We start from the raw sequence: 10,874 nt of genomic DNA on the forward strand, positions 1-10,874 counted from the left end.
CCCACAAACCTACCTATTTAACACTATGTTATTTACACTATAGAGAGTTGTTCAAGGAATGTAAGAGCACCAGTTCTCATCCACATCAAAGAAAGGTCAGAAAGCTCTGCATGAGAAGAATGCCCATTCTGTCCTGATGCTACTAATTTTTCCATCTCTGATGTCCAAGATACACACATATCAAGCAGGGAAAACACGTGCTATCAGTGGAAGAACTTCGCTTAGGTCTTCCCAACACACTTGTGCTACTATCAGTCCAATATCTTTATAGCAAAGCTGAATTATATTAGGGGATATCTTAACAGAACATTTTCACCTTTGCCCAATGTTTTATGACATCTATGTACAAGTAGCAATAGACATTAGCTCCTAAAATTAGAAATAGCACTGTAGTATGAGTACTTCCCACAAATCTCACAGCTAAGAAAGGAACACTGCTAGTTACTGATTTACTTTTCTGCAGTTCACTATTTCTAGTAAGTTTTGAAAGTATTCTGTAAATGGGCAGTGTTCCTTTACTGCAGTGCTGTAGGGCATTTCTTGATAATCAGGAGGAAGTAGGAGAAATGAAATGAGTGTTACTTTCAGCAAAAGCTGAGTCACAGTTACATTTCACTACGCAACACTCTGCCCTTAGTGCCCTTCTGCTTCCAGGCTGCAGCAACCTTCAGCTGTCTACAAGTTGGAAGTCATGTTCAAAAACCAAACAATGAGATCAGCAACTTTTGTAACATGTCACATGGATCTGTAAGCATGATTTTGGGAAGGTTCCAAGTTTAGAAAATGTTATTCCAATTATGTGGCAAGAACTTTTCGTTTACACAGTTTATTTGTAATACTCTAGAATTGGGGGTTTCAGCCTGATAATAAAACTTAGATGTTACTGGAAAGTGACTAACAGTGACAACGGCCACTAATGGTCCTCCATTATGTGTGGGTGCACATTAAGAACTGCAGAGAATTAATCACCACATGCTTATTATGTCATACAGTGATCAACTAATCAAAGTCAATAGAGAGACTTGTGCTGCTTTCAATAGCATTTGGATCAAACAAACCATGACACAGAAATAACCCAACCCCAAAACAGTTGATATCGAACCCTTGGGTCCATGCTAAATAAGGATGACTGAAGTTCCCACACTGACATATTGTCTGTGAATAGTCAGACTCACAGACTTCTAAGCATTCACAAATAAAGTTAACTGCCAGTAAATCTGGCAGCGGTTTCAGCTTCATGTTGGTTAGAGTTTATATGCCCAGGCTCCACAAATGATGGCAGAAACCCTTGTCACTGTCGGAGACCTGTAGTGCATCTGCCAATACCTATGGCTTATTCACCCAACAAACTGATGTTATTTAAGATGCTATTGCATTTCTGAAAGGGGTTAACATCACCAAGCAGATGAAAAAAAAAAAAAAAAAAGCATGAGCAAACCTAAACAAAAAGCAGCCTCAACCGTTTGCTAAATGAACATATACTTTGTGCAGCTGAACTATATTGACAAAGCTATACAAGCACATAAATGCCTAACTGTATTTTTGGACTACATTTTACATATCTATAGTTCAGTGTATAGGGTGAAGTTATTACATTTTTATGGCCAGTTTATATTCTTATTGAATTTATCGTAATGGAATAATGTAAGCATATTGTACAACATGTTCTCAGACTCTTCTAAACCAGAACGTCCCAGTTTCAAAAATGTTAAAGATAAGTTTATAGTATGCAATATGAGCTCGTATATCGTCTCAGCCATAGTTCCAACATGAACTCAATTCATCACAACAGCACTGTGCCACATCAAAGACCCAAACTAGACACTATGCTGTGATATACGGCTACCATGAGCTTATTCAGAACTTGGGTATCTCTGCATGTGCACAACTAGCCAGTATAGACATCCATAGCATATTTCAGAAAAGGACCCATCTGATCTCTGTAAAGCTGGTTCAAATCTGCACCCATCCGTACACAGTGAAACATTATGTACAACTCATACCCTGTATTATCACAGTGTCAATTATCAGAAAGTGAAGTAATATGCAGCATCCTAAAATGGAAGTTTTCAGAAAGCAGATAAAAGCAGGAAGGACACACTGTCATATTTGAATGTTATGCAATACTTCACTAACACAACTGTCAGCATAACTCGCAAAACCTCAGGTCATCTCCAGTGTCAGATGCTATAAGACTTCTTCATAAACTGTTAAGCTTTGGAGAAAGGGAATCTGAAGATACCCAAAAAAGGACACAAGGGGCTTTCAGCATGTTCTCTGCATATTGTATCATACAATGAAAACAAAAGGAGACTGTGAAGAAAGGGTAGAAAATACTCCTTCCTCAGTGTGACTGCTCTCCTTTAATTTACTGCATTCTGTTACAAACTCACAATCCAACTCTGTGAGAAATAAATGCTCTTTTATGGATCTACGTATTTAGCAAAATCAGGCAGAGACCATGACAGAGCCATCTTTCCAATCATATTAACAGCAAAACTGTGATCGAATCAAGAGTTAACGTTACAAGACATTAAAGGGACAGTTGATAGTAATTAATTGTCCAAACTGTAGGTCTTATTTTTAATAAGAGTTTGTTATAAATGCTAGAGAACTACAAGAAACCAGAAACTGTCAAGCTCATCTTTGAGAAACATTAAGAGGGGGGGGAAAAGTAAACACAACTCCAAGTAACATCCCTTATTCCTGTTAGTAGAAATAATATAAATCAACACCTACAGCACTAACACATTCCAGTACCACAAGTCTATGGGGTATAGCTAACCCACTCCCGTGTGGAAGGGACTGGCTTCCAAACAGCACTGTCCCACCTCTTCCTTGGCCTCATGAAGCACATTCATGAAGGGAGAAGAGACTGTAAGACTGGGGACATATATTATCTCCACTGTCACTCTTGGAGGGTTTACAGGAAGAGAATGAACAGCACAGTGGAGGTTTTAAAACAAGAAGGTACTGAATCAATCCAACTAGGCGTGGTAAATACAGTTAAACAATACTGAACTGTTTTTTCGGTACTAGATTCTTTGTTAGACATTGTCAGCTACTTGCTGATAGCTTCTCACATGCTCAGTGAGAATGGATATGGAAATCAAGGTTTAACCTAGTCTTTAAAATGATTGCTAAAAATTATTAAAAAGAGTACTTACTTGTTTTACATCAACATGATTTATTTTCTTTTACACAGATGGTCACTCTATTTTGTATCTAGATTTCCACTGCAGCACTTAATATTATACAAGACTCCTATTTGTAACTGGACAAGAACCTGCAAAGTAACACTTAGAATATTGTACCGTAGAATGAACATTTCTTCAATGTAAAATCAGAAATACTGACTAAAAAAAATGTGTCACCTTGTTTTATGGTTCAAATGTACTATATAAAAATGTTCCTAAGAAACATCTGGTTTGTATTCACACCAGTTTGGTTTAAATACATATGTCAACAGATAATCCTCGTATTCCAAGTCTGAGTGGAAACAGACCTTTTCAGCAAATTCAGCCTCACCCTAACTCCTTCTGAAATAAGTGATAATTTCTACTTTATTGGGCGCAGAATATTATCCCCTAGTGATAAAACTCTCAATTAACTTCAAAATCTTACCTTTAATAATCAATTCTTACCTCATCCCATTATCACTGATCTCAGTGGTACAAGAACATATTCTAAGAGAACATTAAATAAACAAGCACATGCCTTGTTAGATTTGAAATTATATTTTTCAAAGCACTGACAATAAGCATAAAAATGAATCATAATAACCTTTATTACAGATGCACTCTTATTTTCAACAGCTGAAGACTGTTTCTTTCCAGTGCTAAATAACTTAGCATTTAAGCAGAACAGCAATCACGAAACCACAACACTTTACTGCAGTTATGAAGTAGCAAAAGAATAAAACCCGGATTTCTTTATCTGCATTTTCAAGCCCCTACAAAGATTGCACTAAAGACAGCACAACTGCCCAGGAGGTAGGCAGAATACTACACTGTAATCACAGTTATTAAAAGGAATCCGAATCACAGAAGTTAAAGCAAAACCAGACTTATTAAGTACTGTGTTTAGTAGAGCACAAAGATTAAAAATGATTATTTTTCCAGATTACAAAGGGCTTTTAGGACATAAGCTACCATGAGAAATTATTGCAATTCATTTTTCTAAAATGTGAACAAAACAATGATAGATTATATGAAAATGAAATAAAAATAAGTTTTCAGTAGTCCTGAATAACATTCAAGCAGTATACAACTCAATCCTTAAAAAACATTTCATTATCTATAACATAAATCAAATTTAAAAGCTTAAAAAAACCCTCAACTTATAATTAGGCATGCTGTATCACTGAAATGCATTTTCAAAAGTTAATGATTTTGCTGGGAGGAGGGAGGAACCAAGCTTTTGTGGGAAATCGCTCAATTTTAGAAAATATGCAAAATTAGACAAAAGCTAATTAGAAAGCCTTAGAAGACCCTGCTTACAACAGTGTAGATAGAAGAAATTATCCAAGTTCAAACACCAGTCAAGTACCACAAATACAATTTACATATCTGGTACTAGGGGGAAAAGCAGTAGACTACAAACAAAATCAGTACATTGAAATGATCTGAAAAGCAGTTACTGAAAGGGAATCAGACAAATTTTGAAATGATCTTCACTTTTAACATTGTGTAGGTTGTGTGTTGCAGCAGCCAAACCTGTAGCTTTTGGTTGCATATCAATCGACAGGAAGAAAGGAAAGCAAGAACGAGCAAACCCTCTCATCCCGGAACCTACACACCCAGTCCAGCATCACTTCAGTTAGCAAGAACTGTCACTGAGCACCACAGGGCCAGGATCACGCCCCACTTGGAAAACAGCTTTATCTTACTTGCATTACTTTTACATGTAGGGCAGAAAGAGGATATAATCTCAGAATCCTTCAATAAAAAAATATTTTGAGATTTAAACATGCAGAAAAGTCAAAGAAATGAAAGCTTAAATTCTCACAAAGCAAGAATTCTCTCCGCCAGTGTCAGTTGTATGGTGCATTTCTACTGATAATGTTTAAATATATTGCCTTGACACGTGTTCATGCATGGTTTTGCTTCTGCTGTGCATTCAACTGAGTAACAGATTAAGGATTTCTTCTAAGCATTGTGCTCACTTAAGATAGATGTTCCACAGTACACAGTGCCCTGTTTATGGAAGTTTCAAAATGGTAGTCATGATCTACTGAGTTCATTTTCAACTTCTCACATTTAGTAAGGCAGCATTCCGAAGCAAAAGACAAATTCCAAAGAATGTACGAATCTAAACAGCTATAAAAACAGAAGCCCTTGGAGAAAACAGTGGGTTTTAACTTGTTCTCAACTGTTTCTGCTTTGCAAAATATATTTCCCATTGTGATTTACAGCTGCTTCTTTGTGAACTTAATTAATAAAGTTATCCACATTTTTTATTAACAGTTGAAAACCAGAGTTCCAGACCACTGGCAGTCCTAGATAAAGACAAATACCATGCCAGAGCAAACAAAAAAAGACCCACTGGATATAGAGGAAGTGACAGGAAGTTTTGGAAGAAACAAACAGAACTGAACAAAAGTTTCAAAGAGCCTGAGCTGCATCAAGAAGATTTATGTGAAACATTTTGACTTTACAGTCTTGGAAACTTTGATCTGGGAGTGGCAAGGGAGAGAGGCGAGGGCAGGAAGGATTAAAATGGAGAACACAGCAATAGGGCTTAATCTATTTCTGAACTTTGTGAGTCACGTTTAATGTAAACTTTCAAGATACACTGTTGGTAAACAGCAGTAGCAACAACAAAAAGTTCATAAATTCTATAATTCATTCTGTCATGATAAACCACTACCAGGTAACAATCCTGCACTGACCTTGTGAATGAACTAGTTGACAAATTGTCAATTAGAAATGAAGAGACTTATGAAATAGTTTAATGTTAAATGAAAAGCTGTGATAACCTTATGACATGAATTAAAGTTTGAATACTTCACAGGTAAATACCACAAAATTTGTCAGAGCTGAATGCTTTGACCTCTTACCAAGATTTGAGGACAGAAATAAGTAAGGAACTTTTTTTTATAAGTTATTCAAATTTTCAATAATGTAACAAATGTCACAAATGGAATACATTGATTTACGAGACTATTAGAGTACAGCAGATTCTATGAATTGTTTCAGTTCATACAGATGCTGCAGTATCTGTTCTGTAGAAAGTAGTAAAAGGTCAAAAGAAACAGGTTAAGCCTTTAATATGCAGTTTCTATTTCACTTAGGTTTTTACATGGTAGACAGTCTTAATGATATGCTCACCACATTGCTCTGAGGTACAAAATGTACAATCTCTATTCGTCAGAAAGCATTAAATGACTTACCTAAAACACCCTGTAGTAGATTGCACATTTCCTAAGTTTCTTGCTCGTATCTTAACTACTCTTTTCTACCTGAAAAGAAAAATGCTCAGGATCATTGATAATTCTGCTTACACTTGCTCAGAGAAAGTAAGTTATCACCCAAGGAATAAGATAAAACAATTTCTTAATTTCTCAAAAAGCCATGAATTCTTGACTTTGGTGCTGCTAGACTCCCATGAAGCAGAAAACTACAGGATACTGACTTAGTGGCTATGCTTGATCAAGGGCTGTTCATAAGTAATAGCAGAACTGTACACACTGAGGGATTTGTAAACTTCTTTTAAACATTAATTTTCTCATATACCTTCATCATCCAGACTATACCCACTTCTACAAAAACTTTTATCATGTCCCTTCTTGAATCCTATCTTCCCTCATTAGATTCACAACCACAGTAATAAATAGCTGTAAGGGTAACTGCCATCCTCCACCTTGCATAACCTAACGATCCAATGAGAAAATGATATTTCAAATGTATCATGTTTTCTCCAGAATGAAAAAGCCAGACTGCAAGAACTGACTTGACATTCAGCTCTGGTTCATACCAAAAGGAAATCCTTATGATTGTGAAGGAGAGAAAGTAGCACATTTAAGTCACAGATACAACTCCCATTTACCCTTTTGGAGAGCTCCCACAGAAAAAGGAAGACAACCACAAATCAGAAGTGTAACATAGCCAAATCTCCTCTATAGCCACAGGAAAGGTGCAATTATAATTTAGCAACAAAACAGCAACTCCTCCAGGCAGAACTAAATCACAAACATCATACTGAGAAACAAAAATCACTCCTCCTTTCCCTCTACCCTCAGGCTTATAATTAAAGGAAACTCAAAAGAGATCCTCTTTATTTCTACTGCTTGAAAACAAAGAGCCCTGTTGAGTCAGAGAATACATATCTCTTTCTTAACTTCCACCAGAAACTCCCTCTGGTCTGCCCTGAAAATGGATTCCAGACATAGAAGGCAAGGACATAGAAGGCAATAGTAAATATATATATATATTTTTTTATCAATAGATCTAAGTTGTTAAAAAGTAGGTGGACCTTCATAAGTCTCATAAGAATTAAAATACCCTGATTACATTTAAAAGCTAGATGTTTTTAGAGAAAAGGGTAATTAGAAGTGAGGAGGGGCCTTAATCATTATGGAATTTAAAGAACAGCTGTTAATTATTGCCTGTGGCAAAGCAAAGGGCTGACAGGAAGAATAATGACAAAATTAAATACCAAATTTATGTTTCTGTTGAAACCACAGTTTTAAAGTGTCCAGCTGAGTTAAAAAAATTAAACTCTGGGCTTGTGTTTTGGAAGCAGTCTGTCGATCCACTTGGATTACTTTGTGAAAATGTTCTCCAGCTGCTGACTGGCCATTTCTGTCCTTCAGCTTGTGAGAGCCACTCTAATGCCTGGTAGCTGTTCAGGTTCATCCCAGCAACCTCCATGAGGACATGCAGTATATTGAGCAAGTACGTCACATTTTGGGATGGGAATGAGTAGGATCCACAGATCATGGTAGTTCTGCTGTAGAGGGCATTTATTATGCAAGACTCACGCATAGTCTGATTCTGCTCAGTACTCACTGTCTTCCAGGAAGGTTGTTTCTGACGGGGCACTAGCTGAAAACTATGAAGGGAAAATGGAAAATTCTGGGAAAGCTTCATTTTCTGGGACAGGGAGATTATTTAACTATTTTCCAGGGAGCTTCTAGTATAGGATAGTACATCGCAGGCAGAGATGTGCAATCAGTACGGATTTTTTGAGTTACAGTAAGCTTTGCAATGGTATTCTGGTAGCTGATTCAAAAGACTGTTTCCTTGTCAGCATACAGTCATCCTTACAATGGTGAGGTAAGCACTGTAAATACCCTCTTCGGAGGAGATGCAGTGTTATCTCCAGAACTGACAGTATATCCTGGGGCTGGTTTGTTGCACTTAGAGCAATTAATTGTGCAACTACATGTATATTGGTCCAAACACCATTCTGTCTGTGTTCATAGTAGCATATAACCAGAAACAACTAAATGGAAAAGAAGCAGCTATTAAATTTCTAGAAGCTAATGAAGTAATACAGGTTTTTGACAGAGAACAGCTTTATCATCCTGATTTTAGGAACAGCTCAAATTTGTTGATGCAGGTTTTCAGAATTTCTTTTTTAAAGCAGCTGAAGGAGAAAGGCTTGTACTGCTGAAAGCTTGTCCACTTCTCTCTTCCTCTCTCTGATTCAATCTAATATGAGACACAGCCACTCTTCACTAACCATACCACCTTCCTTTGGGATGCTCCGGGACAGCACTATTTAGCTTAAGTTTGCACTGCACCACGTTATCATTACACTGCACAACGAAGCCCTTCAAATTGGATACGTAACCTCTGCAAACATATGCTGCTTTACCACAGTGAAACACTGAAAAAGAAGGATTGCCAACAAGTATTCAACTACCTTTCCTAGCGCACTGCCACTCACAAAGTGTTGAATCTCCTCTTCATTCCGTTTTCCAGTCAAGAGTTTGGCTAAGGCTATCCAAAAACACTCGGAAATAATCTCAAATGATCTACTTGGTTAAACTGTGGAATGAAAATATTCCCATTTTAGATTTAGTTCAGGTTAGTCTAGATTAGTTGAGATTAGTCTAAATGTAGTTCAACACCTTTATCTTTCAAATACTAGAAAGATGAGTTTAAGAGCTTGTGCATGCTGATGCGGATACATCAGCCGTATCGGGACAGAAGTTGGCACAGGCATTTTGCCTTCAGGCAATTTTAACCTACTTTACAGCTCTTTTATAGAGATCTTTATTCGGTGCTTATTGCATAACTCTTAGTGAATTTTTCTAGGTCTTTTACCTGCTCACAGTCACTAGCAGACCAGGAGCTACCTGCTGATGATGTAGTTCAAGTTCCTTGTTTCCCATGGCCCACCACATTTTCCTTGAGCTCAAACAATCTGAGAAGACCCATCCCAACCTAAAGATCTATTTTGCTGCTTGGTCTGTCTACAGAAAGCAACGGCTTCGGGAGACAGACATAACAGTTACTGACTTTTATGCACAATTTCTCAAAAAAGCCACATGCAGAAGGGATCAAAAGGACTCAGCAGCTTTATAATGCCCAGTTTTGAAATACAAAGAGTTACAATAACAAGTGGGTAAGACTTGTCTATTAAATAGTACTATTAAAAGCTTGCACATACAGCCCAATATCCTTTTAAACATACAATCATTATAACTTTTTTTTTTTTAAATGTAGGATGATCTGATTCTTAGAAAAAAGGCAAAAGAGCCAAGGCCAGCACCTGGACGGGAGTGTAAACAGTCCTAGGCTTTGGTCTGTCACGCCAAGAGTACACGGCCACAAAGGCTACAGAACATCCTTAGTCTGTTCTTGACAGAGATGGACTTGGCAACTGGAATAGAAATGAAACAGCATCCTCATAAGATTCTAGATATAAGCTACTGCTGTCATTGCTGTAGTTAAGAGAAAGACTGTAACATAAATGGCATCCCCGACATGGTACTTATGTAATAATTAATTGTGGGGAATGTCACGCTCCAATGGGTGTGGAAACTTTCCCCCCCGGGGACCACGTTGCTTTTGTTTTCTGGGAGAGCGCAGTGCTGGAACAAGAGCAGCATGGTTTGGTCTTGCACTCTTGTGAGAATTATTCTTTCACACAGTACCCCGCAAAGGGGTTAAGCAACGTCGCAGGCCCCTTGCTGATGCCAAATAAAGGAAAACCGATGGCATCGCACAAAGAAGCCTCTCTCTGTTTCGAGAGCTATAAATTCAGCCGCAGCGGTTGACCCCCATGACTCAGAGGCATGACTACCCGCAGACATCAGCGCCGCGGCAGCGGCTCCCCACCCCGCGGGGCGGGCAGGGCTGCACCGGGCCCGGGCTCCCTGCCCGCCCTCCCCTCCCCTCAGCCGGGGCGGTGAACGGTCGCGCTCCCCCCGGCCGGCAGGCGAACTCCTCCCAGGGGCGCGGGCTCCTCACCTCTGCCCCGCGGCCGGGGAGGGCAAAGCCTCCATCTCCGCGGCGGCGGGAGCCCGGACCCGGGCCGGTTGCCAGGCAACCGCCGGCGGCTGCTGTAAACAGCGCCACGCACGTGACGTGACGTAGCACGCACAGCCCCCACGACGCGGCGGCCCCCCCGCATTACGTCACCTTCCGCAACGTCGGGAGCGCCTATACATAACCCGAGGCGCTGCGCATGCGCCCTGCCGGAGCGGGGCAAGGCGTGGGGAGCGGTGCTGCGGCCGGAGCGCGGCCAGGCCGTCACCGCTGACGCGGCCGCCGCCACGCCCGCCGGCCACCGTACCCCCAACCTCACCTGCTATTTTTATTCCTTTGTTTCAAGTCCCCGCCCCTCCGCCGGCAACCGCCGCGGGAGGACGGGATGACGCCATCCGCTTCCCGGAACGATGACGCGCGGGGGGGAGGGGGGAG

The 10,874-nt window shown here is 39.7% G+C and overlaps 1 long non-coding RNA gene across 4 annotated transcripts in view; it reads right to left on the reverse strand.

Moving 5' to 3' along the window:
• LOC141941265 (uncharacterized) overlaps positions 1 to 10,578 on the reverse strand; it is a 66,650-nt gene extending 56,072 nt beyond the window's left edge. For 2 of the 4 annotated variants that reach the window (XR_012628261.1, XR_012628260.1), the window contains exons 1-3: positions 10,422 to 10,572; positions 9,721 to 9,831; positions 6,392 to 6,460 (exon numbers count right to left, since the gene is read on the reverse strand). This is a non-coding gene — a long non-coding RNA (uncharacterized LOC141941265). Of the gene's footprint in view, positions 1 to 6,391; positions 6,461 to 9,720; positions 9,832 to 10,421 lie in introns of all 4 variants that reach the window. The other 2 variants (XR_012628262.1, XR_012628259.1) reach the window with 2 other exon arrangements.
• Positions 10,579 to 10,874: the final 296 nt, after the last annotated feature.

The sequence above is a fragment of the Strix uralensis genome, chromosome 3, assembly GCF_047716275.1.
Source record: "Strix uralensis isolate ZFMK-TIS-50842 chromosome 3, bStrUra1, whole genome shotgun sequence".
Lineage (NCBI taxonomy): Eukaryota > Metazoa > Chordata > Aves > Strigiformes > Strigidae > Strix > Strix uralensis.